The 23,463-nt window shown below is 51.7% G+C and overlaps 1 protein-coding gene and 1 long non-coding RNA gene across 3 annotated transcripts in view; one reads left to right on the top strand and one right to left on the bottom strand.

The window, feature by feature from the left end:
• LOC109284835 (uncharacterized) overlaps nucleotides 1-23,463 on the bottom strand; it is an 87,858-nt gene that overhangs the window by 60,792 nt on the left and 3,603 nt on the right. Inside the window, exons 1-2 of one of the 2 annotated variants that reach the window (XR_002092435.2) lie at nucleotides 22,828-22,890; nucleotides 2,003-2,635 (exon numbers count right to left, since the gene is read on the bottom strand). This is a non-coding gene — a long non-coding RNA (uncharacterized LOC109284835). Of the gene's footprint in view, nucleotides 1-2,002; nucleotides 2,636-22,827; nucleotides 22,891-23,463 lie in introns of those variants that run through there. The other variant, XR_002092436.2, reaches the window with a different exon arrangement.
• Nucleotides 23,038-23,463, top strand: part of RPL38 (ribosomal protein L38) — a 548,453-nt gene continuing 548,027 nt past the window's right edge. Inside the window, exon 1 of the mRNA XM_059732011.1 lies at nucleotides 23,038-23,042. The gene's annotated coding sequence lies outside the window, so the exon portion shown is untranslated. The remainder of the gene's footprint in view (nucleotides 23,043-23,463) is intronic.

The raw sequence follows: 23,463 nt of genomic DNA, 5'->3' as shown, positions 1-23,463 counted from the left end.
CACCAGGCGAGCACTTCCCCGAGCTCGCCCTCCGCCGTGCAAACCCGGATTAAATTAATGGCATGACTCCAAATTCCTGGAGGAGTCTGGCCCTTTTCGTGTGTGCCCAACAGGCAGGGTTTGAAGGGACTGACCCGAGCATCCTGGAGCGTGAGGGTCCGGACACACCAACACGTGTTCTTGGAAGAAGCCAAAAACTCGTTAAAAAACGCTGCATCTTAAAACAATTAAGCAGGCAGGCTGTCGGGAGAGTGGCTTTCCTAAATGCAGCAAAGGGACATTCCTGGATGAGGGGGATTGCAGTAGAAACGGAGCCTTTTTGGCTGCTCACGAGTTCTCTAGGGAGCATGGCCTCTGTTGCAAGCTGCTTTTCTGCAGCGAGGCAGAGCAGTGCTTGAGCTCCCGGGATATTATTTTTCAGAGGGATGGATGGAAGCAGGCAAAGCCAGAGAGGCACTGAATATCTGGGGGACTGTCTCAAAAGGGCCTGGGAAAGGGAGCTGCAGGTGGCTACTTGCTCGCCTCTGCACAGAAAGGTGCGGGCCTGCCAGGTGAGGGTGGGGAGATGGTGAGGCTTGGATTTGGCAGGCGAGGTGGTGGGGAAAGCCAGGGAGATTTGCAAGCAGATGCTTTTGGGGTGTTTAACATGCCCCACGTCACAACGTGCCGCCGACAAGAGATCTGGACACTGCACATGCATCTACTTTACACGCGCAATGCAGCAAGATATGGGAGATTTTGCTAAATGCAAGGTGTCGTTTGGCAATCCTAGCAAGCCCTCCCTGCTCCCAAGACCACAGCATGGGGAAGACCAATTCCTCCATGCATGGCACGACACAGCAGAGTAGCACTGCCCTTCCTGGCAATGCCAGGATACCAGCCAAGTCCTGCCCATCCCAAAAAGCCCATTGCTCCTACAGGAACATTACTTTGCATGGATCGAAGTCGCTTTGAACAGGGAGGTCAGAGAAAAGAGAAAACCAAAGCCTTCCCCTTGTCACAGCTCCCAAACCGTCCCCTGTTTTGCATTTAAAAACCAGTGCCACTTTGCCTGCTTTTAAAACAGGCCAAATTTCCCCGTGCGTTCAAGGAAATCCTATCTGATCAGCGATGCATTCAGGGCACGGGGAGGGGGTGGAAGCGATAATCATCCAGACCATACGCACATCCACACACATGAGCAAGGGAGAAGCAAAATCCAAAGCCATTCAAGAGGAGAGGAACCAGGAGGAACTCGAGGCTACATTTTGGAAGATGCTGCTGGTCCGCGCTCACGGGGACCGAGTCGACTGGCAACACAGGACGGTGCCCCAGATGACGCCGCGTCACACAGACTGGCAGGCACCAAGCAGCCCTCAATGCTCCGGACACCTGATTTGGGGTTTTTCAGGGCAGCCTGAACACGGGACAGCGAGCAGGCATGGAGCAACATTGCCATCAAGCGGCTGTCCTGTGGAAATCCTGCGTGCTGAGCTGGTTTGGAAGGGGCAGGAATTAGGGTCACGAAGGGGACCCCCGGGGACATCACGAGCACAGGCATTGCCTCTCACCATCCCCTTCACCAATGTACCAGAGCTCCGATTTCATTTCTTAATGGTGAACATCAGGGCGAAACTTTCTGTCCCCCACCCACCGGTCACGCTCGCCAGGCTCAAAATATACACAGAGAACGATCTTAAAATAATCCATCTAGAGAGCATGCTTGTGCATGCGTATACACGCGTGCAGCCCACACGGACCTCAGAGCATCATGCTGCCGGCTGGTACTTTGAGGTGAGTTCATGAATATTAAGACGTGCCAGATCTAATTTTACCTTTTTAAATCCATTAGTGAACATAACTAACTTTGGGCATTAAAATGCTGTTTGCTTCCCACGAATCGGAGGGGAAAAAACGCCAATAAGCATTTAAAATAAGACTGCTCAGGGGGTAACACATTTAAATTCATAGGATAGAGTGAAGGAGAAAGAGGGTTACTTTGAAAGCTGATAACCCATCTAACCTGCGGAGGCTCTTCCACCGAGATGCACTTTGAGCAAAGCACTTGACCTTCGCGCTGTGGCCCGGAGAAGGCCCCGAGGGCCCTAATGAAGGGATCATGAGCCTGCGGCTGTTCTGGGTGGGACGTGGGAGCAGGGCTATGGCAATAAAATGGACGGTTCTGCAAACCCGATGCGGAGAAACAGCACCAAGCCAGGGAGGGTGCCTTGGAAGGACACTGGTGTCGGCGTCGGAGGGATGGTCTTGGATTTGCAGAAGGCAGGTCTCCGGAGGGCGCGCTCGGCACGGACCCCGCAACAAGCCTGGACTCCTGGGCTGTCTTTGTGCGGTCCTCCACCCCTGCCCAGAGGCAAATGCTGATTATCTGTCTCTGCATAATCCAACCTCCTTCTCCACTTGCTGAGAGCTGTCCACAACCATGCGATTGCTGCTCCATCCCTGCTCCCTCCTGGACGTCATGAGAGCAACCTCCTATTCCTCGCTCCCCTTGCCTCCAGCCAGGGAGCTGCACCCGCAGCCGTCTCTTCTGCCAGCGGCATGGGCTGCCCACATCAGGTCCTGGCGGCAGGGACGGAGGGCGGCACGCACAGGTTTGGGCTTCAAGGGCACAACAGACAGCACCTGCCAGCACCATCTGAAAGCATTTAAGGATTGTGGAATCAAAACCATGTGGCGGAGGTGATATCTTTTATGAGATATTTGCAAAAAATAGATATTAGATATTTGATTAATATTAGAGTAGATATTAGATTAATTGATATATTAGATATTTTTTGCATTTTTGCTGCAAAAAATGTTCTTTATTTGCAAGCGTTTGGGCACAGGCACCCTTCCTCAGGCACGTGAGTATTAAGGACTGTGCACACCTGTCGCATCCCACCCAGGTCCAGGCCTCAAATCTCTGCCCGTTTCCTTCTTGCCTCTCCCAGAGTTTAGTTTCTCCTCCTCCAAGGTCCCTCATCCTTTACCTGCCTGCTCCTCTCCCCGCTCTGCTCTACATATCCCCATCTCTGTGTCTGTCAGTAGCTGCGGGCAATGCACCCCAGCTTTAGGAAGGCAAGTCATTGCCGAAGAGGCTCGGTGCCCAGCACCCCCGTGTTGGTCTCCCTGAAGCCAGTACCAAAATGTAGGGACTGAGTTTCCACGTCTAGCCACCTTCTGCAGCCCCACTCCCCAGAACAAGCCATCGACTCCCAGCCTGCTTGCAATGAAGTGGGGACAGACCCTAAAACCAGCACACATTCGCTTTCTGGTCTGCTTTGGAGACAGGATTCCCAGCGGCACTTGCAGAAAAAGGCCCTGCTGCGCCGATCATCCCAGGGACGCTAGAGGGCAAAATTTTTTCTCCTCGAACCCTTGCAAGAAAACAGCCTCGAGATGGCAGCACACACCAACAAGAGCAACCCCCAACTCCAAGTTCAAGCTGTGCCGGGTGTGGCGGGGGGGGGTTACGGCGGTCACAAATTTAAGGTCGTTCTCTTCTGCCACGGTGCAGGCAGTACAGTCCATCAAAGAGGAGGTTGCAACGCTCCTGTTCTCTCCCCTTAGATCGAGGCAGTCGCTGTCGGATAGGTTTAATGTCAAAGCATTTAACCAGATCCTAAAAACGCCAAGCTAGTCCAACTAGGAGCAGAAAAGTGGACAAAACAGGGGGGCAGCTGCAAATGCGCCAGCTCTAAGTTGTTAAAGAGCTGTTTGCAAAAGGCAAAGCGTATCATCAACCCTGGGGTTATGAGATACGGTCTCCAATCTAGCCCTAACCCTATCTAGCAAGGCTGTTCCCTTCAAAGGTTCATTAAGAGGTCTCTGGTCCCTTCACGTGAGAAATTATGCTGAGGTTTAACTGGGTTATGAACAGTCAGGTTGAGCATCAAGACAGGGGTGCTTTTAAATCCAAGCTGCTCCTCCCGAATATGCAGCTTTGCCAAGCCTCAAAGCAACGTCCCTACGTCCCCGCTGGCCACGGCGTTTGCCACAAATTGGTCCGTCCTCTCTGCAGGCTTGCACAGGTACAAGGAGCTCCAGGTGTTCAATGCAGGTGCTCACCGAAGCCTCTGCACACAACAGGGCTTGGGGGGAGCTCTCCATCTCTCTCCCAGCTCGGCCTGAAAACCCTTCGCCTTGCTGATATTTAAGATTTGCCAGAAGACTTCAAGCCAACCGCTCGAGCCAAGAAGTGCCCAGAGCCACCCAGCGTAGCTAAATCTAAACTCTGACGCTGCAATATCTCCTTGCACACCCTCCACCCATGCTCTTTTCTGCTTTAACAAAGCCAAGTCAATTGTGGAAGGGACAGGCACCCCGTCCCCAGACCCGCCACTTAGGGAGTTACCCTAAACCCTCAATCCCGTGCTCAAAAAGAGAAAGGCATGTTTCAATGGTGTTTGACTTGCAGGAGTCGTCACTGAGGACGGAGCAAAAGAGTCCGTGTTGGTGATGGGTGTTTTGTCCCTGCCGCTAAGTACACAGAGTCAAAAAGCCCAGGGCTGAATCGATTCGGTCTTCTCAGGTTAGTCTAAACTGCGTAGATTGAACCGATACGCGAGTGACCAGACGTTCACTTTTGATTCTGGAAATGCAGCCACCTGCCTGCAGTGGCCCAGGCCAGAAGCCGGGGGGCGCTAGAGCACGCCTCTGCTTGGCTGGAGCAGACAGCTTGGGCCAAGCCTAGCCTGCCCACTGAGGGGGAGGTGCAAAGCATCCTGGGATGCAGGGGGACTGTGAGTTAACTTGAATCTGGTGGAGGACCAGGGACAGAAGTTCAATAAACCGATTTAACCTAAATCAGTTAAGTCTGACACTACATCCACCCCGGTTTATCTTAACCTGGTTTCAGCCGGTCTGGAAGAGGTTTATGTACACTGAACTTCTGCCGCATTACAGCGTTGAACCAGTTTCCAATCATTTATATTGGTTTATGTGCAACTTCTGCCCTTAGCCCGGGTGTTAGGTTGAGGTAGTTACCTTTGGACAGAGAAATGCAAAGTCCCGAGAGAGCAAAGCAAAGGCACCATGCTTCAAGACGAATGCACGCCTCCAGCTCTGCGAGCACAGATGTGAAGCCCTCCCCAATACACCCGCTCCCAGAAGGGAGCTGCCAGACACTGTTCGCTGCGGCTTTTGCTGCATCCTGCTGCCGTCCTTGCAGAGCTGCCGGGGAGACGCTAGGGGTCACTGGTGACTGCAGAGCCGTGAGATGCACGTGCAGGATCAGCAGCAAGGCATGCGGGGAGGGAAGTCTGCACGCTGGATACCCAGGCTGCCCCTGGCAAGACAGGAGCCCAGTTGAGCCACAAACAGATGGCAAGATATCCGAAAGCCAGGGAAGGAGAGAGATTCTCCATTACCCTTCTCGGGGCAGATGGATGCAAAGTAAGAGCTCCTGAACAGCTGTCAAGGAGTCCTGGACCCGTGCATAGAGCCTGCACTTTTCTCACCACAAGAGAAGCCAATGCCCACAAAGCACTTTGGGTTTCTTTGCTTTGGGGGGGTCTGGGAAAGTGTCTCTAGTGCCCCTGCTATCGGACCCAGCAGCAAAGGCCGGGCATCGGGATGGGTCATGGGGACTGCGGGATGGGAAGCCTTTATTTGTGCACTACCAGTTCTGGGGGAGAAGCAAAGGACTCCAGTCCCATAGGGGTTAGCCTGGCACCCTTCCTCTGCACATCAGGTGGGAGACTTTGCCCCCACCACCATGAAGGCAGTCCCAGGAATCGCATCACCCACGCCGCAGAGAGACAGGCCGGGGGGAAGAAAGGGGTCATCGCAGCTGCCGGAGTAGCCAAGCCGATATCATCTCCGGCTTAGAGCACATGCACCAAGGAGAGGGGCTTCTCCAGCATCCACCCTGCAGACCCTACAGCAATATCCTAGCCCTGGTGGGACGGCTACTTTTAATCCAGATTCAAAACTGCATTCCTTGGGTGTTTCAGTCACCAGGCACACCGATATCCCAGGGAACGTGGTAGCTCTCAGAGCCGCAAGGTCTCCAGCTCGAGGCTTTCAGAGGTTTTCTATACACCCAGAGGGGATGGCTCCATCAGCTGTGATGAAGTGCAGCCCACCTGAGCTCTGTGGGATGCCAGGATTGATGCCTGATAGGGCCAGCTGCTTCCTGGCACCCAGACTGCTGCACCATGGCACACAGATGGTGAGAGCACAAAGTGGCCCCTGGCACCCACGCAGGCACAGATGGCGAGGGCAACAAGTAGCCGCTGGAGAAGCAGGAGTTAAAATTTCTGCTTGCTAAGGGGAAGGATGAAAATGCTGCTGGAAAAGCTCTGGCTGGAACCCACCAGCTTTTGCATAAGTCACCACCACTTTCTGCAGATGCTCCAGTTTTGCAGTTGCAATACTTTATAGTAAAATAATCTATAAACACAATCCCTTCTACCGTACTCAGACCTCACCTGAGATGGGGACCTGTTGGGCTATGCATTACACACAAGGAACAAAACCATCTGAGCAGACAAAGGAAGTCCCGACTCACGGGGCACAGCAACAGATGGAATAAGCAGTCACCAGATTAGGAACCAAAGATGAAACCCACCCAAATCCCAGGATGCCCAAAAGTCTGCCCTTGCCACCAACACCGTGAAGGTCACGGACTGGACTCGTTGGGGGCAGAGGACCCCTGCTCCCCTGCTTAGCAGCGGGGCCCTCCAACGCCACGTCGTGTTGGCTGGAGGAAAGCGGGCTTGGACCAGATACAAGGGGAAACTGAGAGAATCAAGTTGCAGAAGTGTCTGAAGTCAAGTGCTCGGTATTTCCACACATTTCCCCCGAGGGCAACCCCACGGGGCGGGGAACGGGCTGAGCTATTGCATAGAAAAGTGGCACGAGGATACGGACTGGTTGTGGGGAAGGAACTGAATAGGACTGGACTGTTTCAAAGCCCAAAAGCCGGAGGGCTGCAGGGGGAGAACGGGTCTGCCGGCCACCTGGGCTGCTCCAGACAGGGAGCCAGAGGGGCTGAAGCCTTAACAATGAGGACTCTGTCCTCTCCAAGAGCAGCCGGAGCCGCACAGCGAGCATCCCAGGAGGGGGGGAAGGAGTCCAGGAAGTCAGCAAACAAGCCTTGCTTATCAATGTGAGCGAGCGCTCAGCGGTGCACGGGGCTGCTCCCGGGAAATCCTGCTTTTACACTGGCGTTGGCCGGCAATGGGGTTTTCCTGGTTGCAAGCCCAGCGGGAAGGAGGCTGCAGTCTGCAAGGGCTCTGCTGCCTCTCGACCCCTCTCAGCAGCATCCAGCTGTTTGTAACCCTACAGCAAACCTCCACGCTCCCGGGAGGATGCGGCATATAGTGAGCCTGGAGAAGGGCCCCATCCGCAAGCCCGTCCCAAGCCCACCTGCAGGGCCAGGAAGATGCGCTCGCAGCCTTTCCTCGCCCCTTGGGCCTGAACTCCGTATCCTGGGACCACGTCCCGGCGGCTCTCACGTGGGGCAGGCGGGTCACGGCTGAGACAATGCAATTTTTCTGTTGCTTAGTGCTGGACCTGAGGGTTATGCAAACCCAAGGAGCTCCCCATGGCCAGTGCCCGCGCTCTCCCCATCTGCAAGGGAGGAGGAAAGGTGGAAATCCAGACTTTGCAATTGTTTTCACAACCTACGGTAAAATATGTCCAGCGCCCAGACCTCTACTGGGCATGGGGAGCCAGCTCCTGAAGTCTCACACAAGGGGATAAAGAAAGAGAGTCCCCGTTGCAGAGTACCAACCTCTCTTTGCAAGGGGGGTTCACCGCATGGCCACCCTCGGCTCTCGCGGGAGGCTCTGGGAATGCTCTCAAGGCCCACGGAGAGCAGGAGGTAACCCAGCACCAAGCAGAGTAAGCACTCACCAATATGCAGTAGTGCTGGGGAGGGAGAGGCAATCATCCGGTGTCATCCTGGATGGTGGGACATGCGAGAGCCCAGAGGCAGAAAAGCTGCAGGCCAGGTGAGATCCATAATCCGCCCTGTCCCAACCAAGCACGGGCATCTTGCATGGTTGGAGTACACAGCAAGACACCTGGTGGCATGGGTTTCATGCACAATGATTGTGATCTGGCTCCACCGAATCTCCCTGCCTCTCATGCCAGCCAGGACCCCTGTCCTTGGAGACCCAGGCTATGCTCAGCTACATCCTCTCCATCGCAGAGGCTCTGGGCACCAGACTGCACACCAGGCACAAATCAGAGGGCTATAAGCAGCAGGCATCAGCTCAGAAAGCACAGTGTCCCCATGGGGTGGAGACAGCATGGGTTTGCAAGACAAACAAGGGGTCCAAGCTGCATTGCAAGACCATTACAACACAGAGGCATGCTAGGGAAAGCAGAGGGCATGCAAAATTCCTGGTCCCTAATCTCTGGGAAAGCAACCCCCCCCAAAGACCTGAAGCCTTCTCCCCAAAATGCTGCGACAACCACACTTCAGTTGGCCAAGGAGCACCCACGAAGACCGCTCTTCTCCTCCCCTCCGCATGCTCTGCAGGCTTGCAGCTCCAGGATCACAGCTCTTTGATGCGGAGCAAGGCAAGCAACCAGGCTCTCCCAAGGTGCCAGAGGAGCTTGGAGCAGAAGGGCAGAGTTTCCCTGTTACAGTCAGGACGTAGCATGCCGACAGCAAACCACTTGCCGAGCCACACTCCCTGCCACAGGGTGCACAGGGGTCCTGATTCCCAACCTAGAAGAAAACCACCTGGAGACACAGCGGATGCAAGGACCGCTACGACCGGCTATAAAGGGAAAGCAAATCCAACTGGCTGCTTCTGTAGTACTCCCAGTTGCATGGGAAAGCTTTACCGTCACTGCCTTCTCCAGAAGCAGCTGGGAAGGGATAAAGCCAACTCTATTCTGTATCCCCACATCAGTCTGGGTCAGACATGCCACGTAGCAACAGCTTTGAACACAGAGCCTACGTGGTTAATAGACCCTGAAAGATCATTTCTTCTGAGCAAATCAAAGGGGTCCCCAAGAAGCTGAGCAGGTGGCTCTCCCAGGTTCAAAAAGCAGCAATAAAAGCAGAGCGAGGACAATTACATTTGCCCGCAGGCAAGAGACAGCGTGAAAGGCTGGCTCCAGTCCAAAGGAAATGCCGCACCGCTGAGGATGGAGCAGAGCCGGTGCTTCACGGCCGCGGCGCAGGTAGCAGAGGGACCCACGTGGCGGAGCTGGAGAACCGGAGAGATTCCCCTGACCCAAAACCGGCACGGGATGGAGACGCGTCTGGCACGGCGCGGGATCGGCTGCCTCGCACTTCCATCGCTGGTTCAGCCAGGGACCACGTGCATCCCTCCCCTCCCTGCCCGGGAGGCCTCCATCGGTGGGATGGCAATGCTGGCTGCTCTCCGGGGAAGCCTCCTCACGGCGAGAGCAGTGGGAGGATGGAGCCAGCTGCCTGGGGAAGTGGAATGACCCCCTTCGTTGGGCTCCGATTCATCTAAGACTGCAAACTACCTGGCGCCTGCACGGCGCAGAGACTCTGGCAGGAGTCTTATCCAAGCCAGGGCCTGTGGAAATCCCCAAGCATCCCGTGGCTTCTGTTCCCATTCCCAGCACGGATCAGATGCACCCATTGCCAGCGCTGGGTGCAATGCAAAGAGCATCAAACACCACCTGGCCCCCCAGAGACAGAAGTCACCTACCCAGCCCTGCAAAGCCTCTGTCCAGGACGCCCAGCAAAACAGAAGCACTGCTCGACCTCAACCCAACACACGGGCTAGGGACAGAAATTGCACGTACCGGTTCAAATCTGCAACACGACAGAAGTTTAGTGCACGTTAACCACTTTCAAAATGACTGAAACCAGTTTAAGATAAACCGGGATGGATGCATCGAAGTCAGAGCTGGGTTCACAAAGACCCCCCGGTCCTCGGAGAAGCTTCCCAGCCCTCGGCTCTCCTGCTTTTCTTCCGCATTAAGGGAGGATGAAATGCCTCCCTTGCCCAAGTCCTATAAGGCTCGATAGGTCAAAGCAGGAACGACGTCAATTCAGGAGCCAAAAAAGCATCCGTTCCCAATCACCGGTCGGCGGCACACTGCAGCCCCCCCGACTAGCGGGGAGGGAGGTCTCGGAGAGCGGCATGGCCTCGTGATGCCGCAGGACACTGGTCCCGACGGCTCTGCAGCCAAGCCTCCTGGATCACCTGGGTGGGGAAACTCGGCCCCTGGCCCTAGCATCCTCTGGCCTTGCAAGGTAAAGGCAGTCCAGTGCTCAGACATGCCCAAAAGATACAAAGAGCCAGAGTCCTGCTCCGGCGGCACCCCCGCCCCCCTCACCTTCCCCAAACAAAGAAGCTTTTCTCCTTCGAGGAGGGTCACAACACATTTTCATCAGATGGGAGCTTGTTTCCATTCAGCTTGGCCCCTGTCTTATCCCAGCCACCGAGAACCCTCAGTACCCTCGAGACAAGCTCCGCATTGTTTGCAACAGGCCTAAATAAATGGCAGCTCCCCCTCCCAGTCACCACCACCACTTGCTTTGACACGCTTTATAGTATAGAAAACAGCAGGGATCTCTTTTTTTTTTCCATCCCCCCCCCAGAAAAAAAAATAAAAGAGAGGAGAGAGGATGGGAGGGGTGGAAAAAAAACCTGCTTGTATTCTGCTCTATTTGAACCTGTTTGTCCATTATTGAGCAGCAGCTTCAGGAAGGGAGTTCTTGTTAAGGATGATATTTCAGGCTCACAGGAAGCAAAATTAGGGCCCGAGTTGAAGTGACGAGGGGACAGCGGCGTTCGTGTTCACACGGGGAATGAAAAACTACCGTCGGCGACAGCAGGAAGGGTGACAAGGAGTGTCTGTTCAACCCAACAGAGAAATGATACATCTGCGATCATGAGCCTCGTTGGCACCACTTCATCTATCTGATCCTACAGCGCCAGCGCTGGGGAAGTGGATTTCACACGGAAGGAGCTGTGCTCGGTGGGAGCTTGGAGAGATTGCCAAGCTTGGTGTAAAAGAAGAAAATATTACGTGTCGAGTGAGAAAGTTTGCTCTTATCTGCATTTTGGACGGGAGACAAATAGCAATGAGTCACCAAGGCTTTGACGGGGAAATGAAAAGGTATTGCCAGTGCTTCTGCAGTCCTTTGGTGGAAGAGGATAGATAGATAGATAGATAGATAGATAGATAGATAGATAGATAGATAGATAGATAGATAGATAGATAGATAGATAGATAGATAGATAGATAGATAGATAGATAGATAGATAGATAGATAGATATCTTCCAGTATACTCTATAGATAGATAGATAGATAGATAGATAGATATCTTCCAGTATACTCTATAGATAGATAGATAGATAGATAGATAGATAGATAGATAGATATCTTCCAGTATGATAGATAGATAGATAGATAGATAGATAGATAGATAGATAGATAGATATCTTCCAGTATACTCGATAGATAGATAGATAGATAGATAGATAGATAGATAGATATCTTCCAGTATACTCAATAGATAGATAGATAGATAGATAGATAGATATCTTCCAGTATACTCGATAGATAGATAGATAGATAATCTTCCAGTATACTCGATAGATAGATAGATAGATAGATAGATAGATAGATAGATATCTTCCAGTATACTCGATAGATAGATAGATAGATAGATAGATAGATAGATAGATAGATATCTTCCAGTATACTCGATAGATAGATAGATAGATAGATAGATAGATAGATATCTTCCAGTATACTCGATAGATAGATAGATAGATAGATAGATAGATAGATATCTTCCAGTATACTCGATAGATAGATAGATAGATAGATAGATAGATAGATATCTTCCAGTATACTCGATAGATAGATAGATAGATAGATAGATAGATAGATAGATAGATAGATAGATATCTTCCAGTATACTCGATAGATAGATAGATAGATAGATAGATAGATAGATAGATAGATAGATATCTTCCAGTATACTCGATAGATAGATAGATAGATAGATAGATAATCTTCCAGTATACTCGATAGATAGATAGATAGATAGATAGATAGATAGATAGATAGATATCTTCCAGTATACTCGATAGATAGATAGATAGATATCTTCCAGTATACTCGATAGATAGATAGATAGATAGATAGATAGATATCTTCCAGTATACTCGATAGATAGATAGATAGATAGATAGATATCTTCCAGTATACTCGATAGATAGATAGATAGATAGATAGATATCTTCCAGTATACTCGATAGATAGATAGATAGATAGATAGATAGATAGATAGATAGATAGATATCTTCCAGTATACTCGATAGATAGATAGATAGATAGATAGATAGATAGATATCTTCCAGTATACTCGATAGATAGATAGATAGATAGATAGATAGATAGATAGATATCTTCCAGTATACTAGATAGATAGATAGATAGATAGATAGATAGATAGATAGATAGATAGATAGATATCTTCCAGTATACTCGATAGATAGATAGATAGATAGATAGATAGATAGATAGATAGATAGATAGATAGATAATCTTCCAGTATACTCGATAGATAGATAGATAGATAGATAGATATCTTCCAGTATACTCGATAGATAGATAGATAGATAGATAGATAGATAGATAGATATCTTCCAGTATACTCGATAGATAGATAGATAGATAGATAGATAGATAGATATCTTCCAGTATACTCGATAGATAGATAGATAGATAGATAGATAGATAATCTTCCAGTATACTCGATAGATAGATAGATAGATAGATAGATAGATAGATAGATAGATAGATAGATAGATAGATATCTTCCAGTATACTCGATAGATAGATAGATAGATATCTTCCAGTATACTCGATAGATAGATAGATAGATAGATAGATATCTTCCAGTATACTAGATAGATAGATAGATAGATAGATAGATAGATAGATAGATAGATAGATAGATATCTTCCAGTATACTCGATAGATAGATAGATAGATAGATAGATAGATAGATAGATAGATAGATAGATAATCTTCCAGTATACTCGATAGATAGATAGATAGATAGATATCTTCCAGTATACTCGATAGATAGATAGATAGATAGATAGATAGATAGATAGATAGATATCTTCCAGTATACTCGATAGATAGATAGATAGATATCTTCCAGTATACTCGATAGATAGATAGATAGATAGATAGATAGATATCTTCCAGTATACTCGATAGATAGATAGATAGATAGATATCTTCCAGTATACTCGATAGATAGATAGATAGATAGATAGATATCTTCCAGTATACTTAATAGATAGATAGATAGATAGATAGATAGATAGATATCTTCCAGTATACTCGATAGATAGATAGATAGATAGATAGATATCTTCCAGTATACTTAATAGATAGATAGATAGATAGATAGATAGATAGATATCTTCCAGTATACTCGATAGATAGATAGATAGATAGATAGATAGATAGATAGATATCTTCCAGTATACTCGATAGATAGATAGATAGATAGATAGATAGATAGATAGATAGATAGATAGATATCTTCCAGTATACTCAATAGATAGATAGATAGATAGATAGATAGATAGATAGATAGATAGATAGATAGATAGATAGATAGATAAAGAGCAGAGTCCTGGCTAGATGGATCCATCCATCCGGGACTCTGGCTCTTTGTATATTTTCTATCCATCTAGTTTTTTATTCCAGTAAAAGGCAGGTGGCTGGCTGCCAGGGACCCTGACCACTATATTTGTTATCCTGGAACAGGTTTCACCCCAGCATGGCATGCGAAGCCTTATTTCCACAGACATACCAGACACCTGCCCAACGTGGTCTCCAACAGCCCTGCTCCTAGCTGGGACGCAAAGGAGGACTCTAGGCGCTGGCTAGGCTGCAAGCAATGCAACGGCATGCCCCGGGCTAATCAAAGGATGCCCCAGAATAGCTAGGCTGCAAGCAATGCAATGGCATGCTCCTCGCCAGACCACGTGAGACGACTTGCCTCGTTAAGGCCACCAGCTCGTCAGCAGCGGTGGCATGAACACAATTCCCCTTTGGTTTTCAAAGGGCACTCAGCACTTCGGGGTCCGATTCAGCATCACGAGGGATGCTGGCTTTTTTAAACATCTAGCCCTTCAAGCAGGCACCCCCGACCTGGTACCTTTGTTGAGCTGGTGGGACGAGGGCCGAACGGGCTACAGAGAAGGCACCTGCCCCATCTCCCCCTTCCAAAGCAGAGCTACACCCGGCCGAGAGGCCACCAGCATCAGCAACGACCGGGTGCAGCCCCTGCACAAAGACATGCACCGTCCCCCAAGCCATTTGACTGATAACCCATCCGCCGGCTCCACATGATGCACATAAAATAATATAGCGCGTGTGCATACTCCCACGTGCACAATTTTATTATAGATATATTAGTGCACGCACTCCCCCAGCTCGCCCAATTGCCGCTCTCCGGCACAAAGTCCGTATTTGTTTCCCTGCAGGGGTGGAAATAAAGGGGGTTTTGTATTTTCTTCCTCTCCTCTTTGCGGGCTGGAGTGAGTTTATTTGACACTCCAGCGCTCTTTGTGAGCCGAATGCCCGAGGATAAATGCTACCCTTAAGAGTTACTTGGCGTTAGACAGAGGGACCCTCTTCAGAGGAGAATGGGGGGCTTGTTGAGATGAGGTGGGAGGGAGGGTGGGGGGGTCCGGCGAGGAGAGCCCATGCAGCCTTCATAGAAGGGTCTCTGTCCTCGACGCACAATAGAGCGAATTCTTAAAGACACCAGGCGCTGAAAGGAAGGAAGGAACATTTTCCTCCCTTTAAAAAGAGTTTTAAGGAACAATTGAAGAAGCTATAAAAAGGAGGTCCTTATTTCCCATACGTTTCTGCTAACACTGAGAAAATGCTCCATCCTCTTCTCCCCCTCCCCGACCCCTTCCATCACCACCAACCTCTGCTCAAATCTCTGTGCTGGGAAGATCTCTTTTAATATATCCAGAAATATAATCAATGATATTATAAAAAAATTAAGCCCCTCTGAGCTCTTCAGAGCAGAGCTGAGGAGGGAGAGAAATAGGAAGGGAAGATAGAAGAGGCACAGAGTCAGTGCTCATGGAGAAATAATCCCATCTCCAGCCGAGATCCAGCCAAATATTGCTCTAAGATTACAGATGGCTCCTATAAAAAGCCCAGTGCACGGAGAGGGATAAACAGACCTTGTGAGTCTTTTTCCATGAGAGGGAGAGGGGGGAAAACCCACAGGCACTTTCCACAAACAGGTACCAGGCAGCAAAGCCTGTTCCTCTCCGGGCTCCGGCACAGCTGCTCGGCTTCCTTTGCACCTGCTGCTGGCGACGGCAAGGTGCGGAAAAGGTGGGAGCTGGGTCTAACCATGCGGGAGCACTAAATGCACCCACAGACACAGCAAATTTGCCTGTAGCACTGAGCCCCCATAACGAGGAAGGGGCTCCAGCTCCCGCCAGCCCCCTTTTACAAGTCATTGTGCAAGGTGTAAAAGTCACCGTCGACGTCTGTTAATGCACTTTAGGCATTTGCATGTTGTTCCAGTTCCTGCTCCCCAGCTGCGCAGGCCAGGCCTGCATCGAGCCCGGGACTGCAGACTGCTGCATGTTTTGCGGCAGAAGCAAGGTGGACTGGAACGAAACCACGGGGTTTCTTTACACACGTGCCCTCGGCCAGCATTTTACAGCCAGGGCTCAAGTCAAGATGCTACAAATGCAAGGGACTTGTAGAAACTCAAAGCCATCCTATGTCCCAGGCGTAGAAAACCCCTTTTATAGAGTCCCTCTGCCCCCACCATAGCCACACTGCTCCCAACCCCGTTGCAAAAGCCAGTGCATGGTCCTGCCCAGTGTCTCACCACTTCTCTCGTGCACCCGGACACCATGCTTGCATCTGGGTCTGAACGGTGTGGGCTCCTTTCCACTTTTCTAGCTTGCTCCACTTTCGTTTTTGGTGGCAACCGTCGATCCTCCTGGATCATGGTGTATGCACGAGGGCCACCCTGACCTTCGATGCATATGCCTGGGCAGGAGTTCTTGGAGGATTGGGGCTAGTTTCATTTTTAAGCCCTTCACATTTAAGAATGAACAAGGCACTTCCCCGGAGCGGTGTTCGCAGGGGACCGCAGCCACGGGGTCCCGGAGGACGCTTTCCCCTCCCTGCCGATTTTGCTCGCCGTGCTGCCGTGTTCGTGGCACTGCACATAATGGAAACCACACGCTGGAGAGCTACTCCACTCCTCCACCCCGCAACCCAAAGCAAAAGTGGCTCATTGCACTGACATGCGATCGCGGAGAATAGAGGTCTGCAGGATTGCAGCCAGCGGGGCCGTTTTATTTCTCCCTTTCCCTTGCATTTGCTGGCAGGGACTCCACGTGCAGGAGAAAACAACCAGGAGAACCCAACGGGTGGGCAAGGGAGGTCAAAACACAGCTGGATGAGCACTTGAGTCACGCCGCTCTTGCTCTCGGGGATGCAGCTCCCCAGACATTTGAGGCTGGGACGGGTCCCCGTGGGAGTCCATCAGTCTTACCCCTCCCCAGCCAGCACGAGCAGAGAAGAAAAGCAAGGGGCTCAGATATGAAAAAGCAGCGAGTTCAAGTCCAGGGAGATCTAGGAGGATCTTTTGCAGGGTTTTATTAAGTGTTTAATCAAAGGTGGGTGTTTGGCTGTAGGGTCACCGACCCACCCCGAGTCAACCGGCTCATTAAAACCCCTGGTACTGCAAAAGACACAATCCACTGGGCATGCATTAGGCCTGGCAACCCATGAAGGACATGAGACAAATAAAACAGGGTCCTAGGGCTCTCTCGTGGGCTTACATAGACTTCAGGAGCCCAGGTTCACCAGACTTTCAGCAGGGGGAATCTCACAGCCTCACTACATCTTCTCTCATTTCAGTCAGGATCATACTCCTCAATCCTTGAAGGTTGCTGGAACAATTCTGCCCATTACCAAGATGGTCCAACTGAGGCAATGGAAGTGCCTGATTTGGTCTGCCGTAATACTGTGTGCTGACAGCTTCCCTCGAGGTCAATGGCAGGGACAACCAACTTGGGACATCTAAAAAGCTCCAGGTTCTGAGTAACTTGCCGAAAGTCCTCTGCTAGAGCCAGCAAGACCACAGACCTTCCCTAGTCTTCAGCAAAGCAGTCCGGTGTCAAGAGACAGGCCACCAGCCGCAGCTGGAGTACGAGCACTTGGCATTTCTGTATGGGGGACCTGAAAGAGATTCCTGGTTCTAGTATTTCTGTCAACGCTTTGGTTGAGGACACTGCCAAGGGCCACCGAGGCTTTTCCAAATGTTTCATCACGACCAGCGTGGCCCGATCCAGAACAAAGTCTCATTATAAACGGGGAAGATTTTGACCGTGCCCTGAGAGACAAGAGAGGAATGAGGAAGAGAGATAATTAAACCCAGCATGGTTCACTGATGCAATGAAGAGACTGAAATGAAGAAAGAATGGGTGACATTTTTGTCCGTGAGACGCCCGATTTCCTAGAGGTTGCAAAACCGGAGAAAGTTTCCGGTTCCTCTGCTTCTGAGAACAGGGATGTTCAGGAACAATGTGTCCCGCTTCACAGGTCAAAACCATAATCTTTATAATCCCCATGTCCTTGACTTCAGAGCCTAATGTTGAACCCACAGGGCTGGAAGCCAAGTGCTCTAGGTTTTGCTTCTGGCTCCAGCAATAACTCGCTGCATCGCTCTCGGGAAGTCAAGCCTGTCCCCCACATTTCTTGTGCTCCCGGTGCAGAGAACCGGCTATGAAATGACTCCTCTCTCTGGAGCAGCGTGAAACTTAATTTGGCCATGATATTGCATAGTGGCATTTAAGCAACATAATTGGCAATGATCACCCTCAGCTTTTCTGATTTTTGGTGTGGACGGTTGAGTCACCAATGGAAACTACAGATTATTTCACTGGCGTCAGAGGTCCCACCGAGAACACATCACCGAAGTCTGCAGCGTTCAACAAGGGACATAGTCCACCAATTGTATTCCCTTTTCGAACACGCTCCTATCACCAAGCACCTGAGCTCGTACGCATAGATACAGTGCGAACAAAGGATAACATGAAGCATCAAATAGACTCATTGCATTACAATAATAATAATTTTTAAAAACCCATCCCTGCCAGCAAAAGCTCTCATCACCTCCAGCCAAAATATGAGCCTAGTGAGAGCCTGTGCATGGGAAATATCCTTCACCTGACCCCACGAAAAGGCATGCAGGACTGAGGAACCACCACGAAAACTGAAAATCGAGCTGTTTCTAAATGGTAAGGACCAACAGCAAGTGCTCGAGCTGACCAGAGCTGCCAGGGGGCGGCATCTATCCACGCTGCAGTCTCAAGGTAGGATATCCAAAGTGGCGTCCCCACCATCCAGGAAGAGCTACGAGCAATCCTCAGCAGCAACAGCAGATCTGGGCTTCACTTAAAGCCCTGGTCTTCAATTCAGCACAAAGGACAGAACGATCTGGTCCCAGCAGCTACCTGCAAAGTCAGCAGGACCAGCGCTGGAGGAAACGCCTGGGCTTAGCCCAGATCTAGATGCATCTCCCCTAAATGGTGCATCTCCGGATCGTTAATCAGGCCATTTGCTTTCTCTCTTAGCGGCCTAGCAGATGGCTGCAATGCAGATGCCACGTGCACAGAACAAAGCTCGGCTTCTTTCCCCTTCCGAGCCACATGAAAAAGAGCCGAAGGGCAGCAAAGGCAGAAGACTTTCAAGGCTTGATTGGACAATGGCTTTGCTCCCAATCTCAGGAAGACGAGATTCCTTTTGGCCGGAAACCTCCAAAGCCACGCAGGGATTGTGCACATTTATTTAAAAGCTTAGGGTTTAGCCTGGAAAAACAGCTGCGGCTTGGCACGTAGAGTGGGCCGAATACGAAGAAAGTGTTGCCTTCTGCACTTCTTTCATCAGCTCGACATTTGGGGGGAAGACGCACGTGCATTAAAAGGCTGAACTGGAAGTAAGCACCGATTTTCCCAGCAGGCATCCACTCCACCTGGTTTCAACTCCAGGATGCTCTGGACCGAGCCAGGGGACAAGGCCAAGAGGGCGACTTCATGGGGCTGGAGCCAGGCTGATAGAGCAGGAAATGGAGCCATACCCAACACCAAATCAGTCTCCTGGGACTAATAAAGCAACTTGCTGTAAACCCTAATCCTGTGTTAAGAGCTTTCATCAAAAAGGAATGGTATTTATTAAGGAGTTATGGGAGGTCATAAAACCAAGTGTTTTCATGCAGGGTTTATACTAACATGGGGGCCTTTATGCAAGCGCTTGGCCCTTCATCTTTTAAATACATCTTTCTGATGAAATAAGCCATTCTGAACAAGGCTCCCCTTTGTCAGGCAGTTATAACTTTCTGGCTGGCCTTGGTAACTGGCTAAACAGTGCACTTCTCTCTCTTGCTCCCTCTTTTCTTTTCTGTTCAAAGTTCAAACAAACAAAAGGGAAAGCAAGCTGCATTATGTTTCTGGCACTGTCCCTCGCATTGTCTGGTGGAGAATGGGGGGAGGCAGGGAGCGGCGGTGAGTCCGGAGTCAAGGAGGCCAAAATTCAAGAGTGTTCAGACCCTTCTAAAACGATCCCACGACCAACCTCTCCCCCCTTCCGAGAAAGTCTCCCTGCAGACCCACTTCAACACATGCACACGAGTCACAAGAAGATGCGGCTATAGATTCAAAGCAGCGAGGATGAAAATCCCCGTTGGGGAAACCGAGCTGAGCCTAGTTTGGTTCATTTTGCAGGTGCCGCCACTCCTGGCTGCAGCCGAGGCAGGGATGGGCTCAAGGGATGGGGTCGTGTCGCCGCCGCGGCCTCCGGACCTGCCGAGCCAGTAAGCGGCCGGAGCCGTGACTGCGGAGTTTGCTCCTAGAGATGCAGCTCTGGAGGATGTACCGAATTGAAGGCTTGCACATGATGCCAGCTGCCGCAGCCCTTAAAATGGGTATCGAGGCCCTCCTCCAGCTCCCAAGGGCGGACTAGGGAAAACTCACCACTGGTCTCCACCTCGGATAAACCAGAGGGCCTTCTCTTGAGCAAAATGCACTCGACGCATCGCAGGAATGGGACCCTCATGCAGAGTGTGGTGTCAAGGCTACTGGTGGCCTTACAGTCTTCTCCATCCTTCATTACAGACAACGATGGTCAGGGCAGGATGTGATCAGAGGATCCATGCCTGGCCTGGAGCCTTGGCCTAACCGCTCCCCAGCTTTCAACGCAGACAGGGCACAAATCAGTGGGTGCATATAGTCTTTGCATGTCCCGAACCCCCGTGCAGGCCGTGATGAGGCCGATGCATCAAACCACCAAACGACGACGGCCACCCCATCCCTCCAGAGCTCCCCCCGACCCAGAAACAGTCACCTGCGGGCTGCACCGCTCAGCAGGGGTTATGGATGCAACGCTGAGACAGCTACATGACTGCCAGGTTGGGAGCGCTGGAGCATGGAGCCTCTCCATAAGTCCTGGCATAAGCTGTGCTCTGTGCTGGGGTGCTGTAGCTTGCACTGTTTCCCAGCATGAAGCCACATAGACCCACTATCTTTGTTATGGGGAGAGCACGTTGATGGCCTGTCACCAGAAAGAAACCCAGGAGAATTGCACCGAGTCTTAGCTGATGGGAGATGTCAGGAAGGAAGTCATTGGGAGCCACACATACCAACTGAGAGATGCGTCCTCATTTACAGCAGTCATCAAAGCATCTTCCTACCCTCCCACCTCTGCCCTTCCATGCCCCTTCTCATGCCCCTCCCTGCCCTGCAATGCCCCCTCTCATGCCCAGAGCACTTTGCAACCCACCCACTTCACCCACTACCGGGCAGCACGCAGCGAGTTCGAGTCATGCCAGCCAGCCCCGTGGGTGCAAGAGGTGGGCTGAATGTTAGGGTGCACTTACTGCAAAGGGCTGAGACCAGGAACCCATTTGCAGTGACCCGTTGCTATTCACGGAGCGATAAAGGAAACAAAATCATGCAACGCACTTAAGTCCTAGTCCTATAGCACCTTCCTTCCCCGAACGCATCTCAACCCTGCTCTGCCAGCCCCCAGGCCCTGCTGAGCAAAGCTGGCACACTTTGGAAAGGGGAGAAACACAATCCGTGAGGCACGTGAGGACGGGTCTGCCCTAGGAGGGGTGAAAGCACCGATGCACCGAGCGCACAGAATGAGTCAGCCCCAAACCAAAGGAGTCCTGGCTCAGCTGCTCAGCCAGAGCCTCTACATTAAAAACACACCTCCACATGTCTAATCCCATCTCCTGCCAAAGGCCATGAGCCTGCACACCCACCTCTCTGCTCCTGCAGCTCTTCCCCCACCGGCTGCAAACATCTGGCTCAAGCAGAGGCCTCAATTCGCAAGAGAGAGGAATCGATTTGGATGGGGGTGCTTTCTCAAGCCACAAAGCCCAGCAGGAAGGACCGATTTCCAAACAGCAGAGAGCAACACTAACAATGTCTGGGCAATAAAAGTGACGCTGGTTCATATCAAAGCGACCTCAAGCATCCCGATTCCAAACAAGCAGCACTTAACCCTCCAGACAGAGCAGCGGCTTGTGCTTCGGAAAAGCCGGACGTGTCCTCAACGTGCTACATCCCCGGGATCAGACAGCACTAATTTGCTTGCATGTTATTGGCCGCGGGTCCAGACTGGTGTGGTCTTTTTGTTGTAGGAGGCAAAAGAAGGGAGTCATTCATATTTTTCCAAAAGTCACACAAAAGTGCTCTTGTGCATCAAAGATACTTGCATAATCAACTGCAATCCAGTGTTCCTCTGGATCCGCGCAGCTCGGTGTCAAACGCCAGCAAGACGGCTGCCGTCTGCTGCGAGGCGCTGCTCCCGGGAGAGATCGGAGGGGCAGGCAGAGAGACATGGATGGATGTCACGGCACATCCCCGAATCCATCCAAGCGTGCGCCGCTGGGCGAGAAAGCCAGGCGGTGCTTCTGCTCCGCGGGTCGGATGTATTTCTCCACCTGCCACCGGTCTTGGCCGGGGGAAAGAGTCACCTGTTGGTGGCATTTCAGGGACTGGCCCTTCTAGGCTGCAGCAATTGCCCTGGCGCAAGTAGGCTTTTTAAATCGATGCAACAACCGGACCACATATAAAAGCAAATTTTTCCTTCTACAGCCAGAAATCCAGCTCTTCCCCGCACCCACATCCCATCCGAACAGCAGAGCAGAGCTACATATCCGCTCCCCCTGCCCACCCCCTCCTCTGAAACCTCCGAGATCGCCATCAGACTCGGCGTACTTTCAAATGGGCCACAAGCGACAAGATCAAAGGGCTACAAAGGGCCGTGTTGTGTGATCGAATTAAAAAGAAAGAAGAAAATAAAGAAATAAAAGGCCACCGATACAAATACAGGGAGGGGGGGGATCACATTGCAAAGCTGCGAGGGTCGGGTCACTTCACATACACCGGAGGCAAAAGCAGTTTATCAAAGCAAGTCCACAGGCAGTTTTGATGGAAGATATCGCATCGCCCCAAAAAACCGTGCCGGGTGTTTTAGTGGCTCCAGCTGCCGGGTGCCTAAAACAGACCCCGGGGGGAGGACAGCTGAGCTGGGAGCGGGGGGAAATGCCGAGCAGCAGCAAGCGCCCAGGGGGATGCACGGGCCAGGTGCAGACAGCGCTGTATTATACCGGGGGAGCAGCCAGGAGCGCGGGTTGCAGACCGGGGTGCCGCACCTGCCCCCGGGGACCGCGGGGAAGGCAGGTGTGCCAGGCGGCAGAGCCGGGCCGGGCTCGGGGGAAACCCGCCCAGTGCCTGCCCGGACCCCGCGGCTTCCCGAGCATCCCCGGCCGCTGCCCAGCCCGGGGCAGGGTCCGTCCTGCCTACCTGCCCGCCGCCTCCGGGGATGCTCCGGCCCCGCCGCAGCGCCGCGCACTGCAGCCCCGCGCCCGCAGCCCCTTATAGCGGCGCGGCGGCGGGCGGAGCACGGACCACGGGGCCGCAGTCCCCGCCCGGCTCCCCGCCCCGCAGCAGCGCCGCCGCCTCCGGCTCCAGCCGCTCGCGTGACTCCGGCACCGCGGGCTCGTCTCCCGCCTGCTCGCGGGGGCCGGCAGCCGGGGTGCCCCAGGCACAGCCCTTCACCTGCTGCGGCTCCCCAGCTCGCCCCGTGACTCCCAGGACCAGCTGTTCACAGGACTCCAGGACCTGGGGCTCCCCTCCCAGGCCCAGCTATTCACATGACTCCAGGAGCTGGAGCTCTCCTCCCAGGACCAGCTGTTCACAGGACTCCAGGACCTGGGGCTCCCCTCCCAGGCCCAGCTATTCACATGACTCCAGGAGCTGGAGCTCTCCTCCCAGGACCAGCTGTTCACAGGACTTCAGGACCTGGGGCTCCCCTCCCAGGCCCAGCTATTCACATGACTCCAGGAGCTGGAGCTCTCCTCCCAGGACCAGCTGTTCACAGGACTCCAGGTGCTGGGGCTCCCCTCCCAGGCCCAGCTATTCACATGACTCCAGGAGCTG

The sequence above is a fragment of the Alligator mississippiensis genome, chromosome 8 (assembly GCF_030867095.1).
Source record: "Alligator mississippiensis isolate rAllMis1 chromosome 8, rAllMis1, whole genome shotgun sequence".
Lineage (NCBI taxonomy): Eukaryota > Metazoa > Chordata > Crocodylia > Alligatoridae > Alligator > Alligator mississippiensis.
The sequence above is the reverse complement of the archived record's forward strand: the minus strand, read 5'-3'. Positions and strand labels throughout refer to the sequence as shown.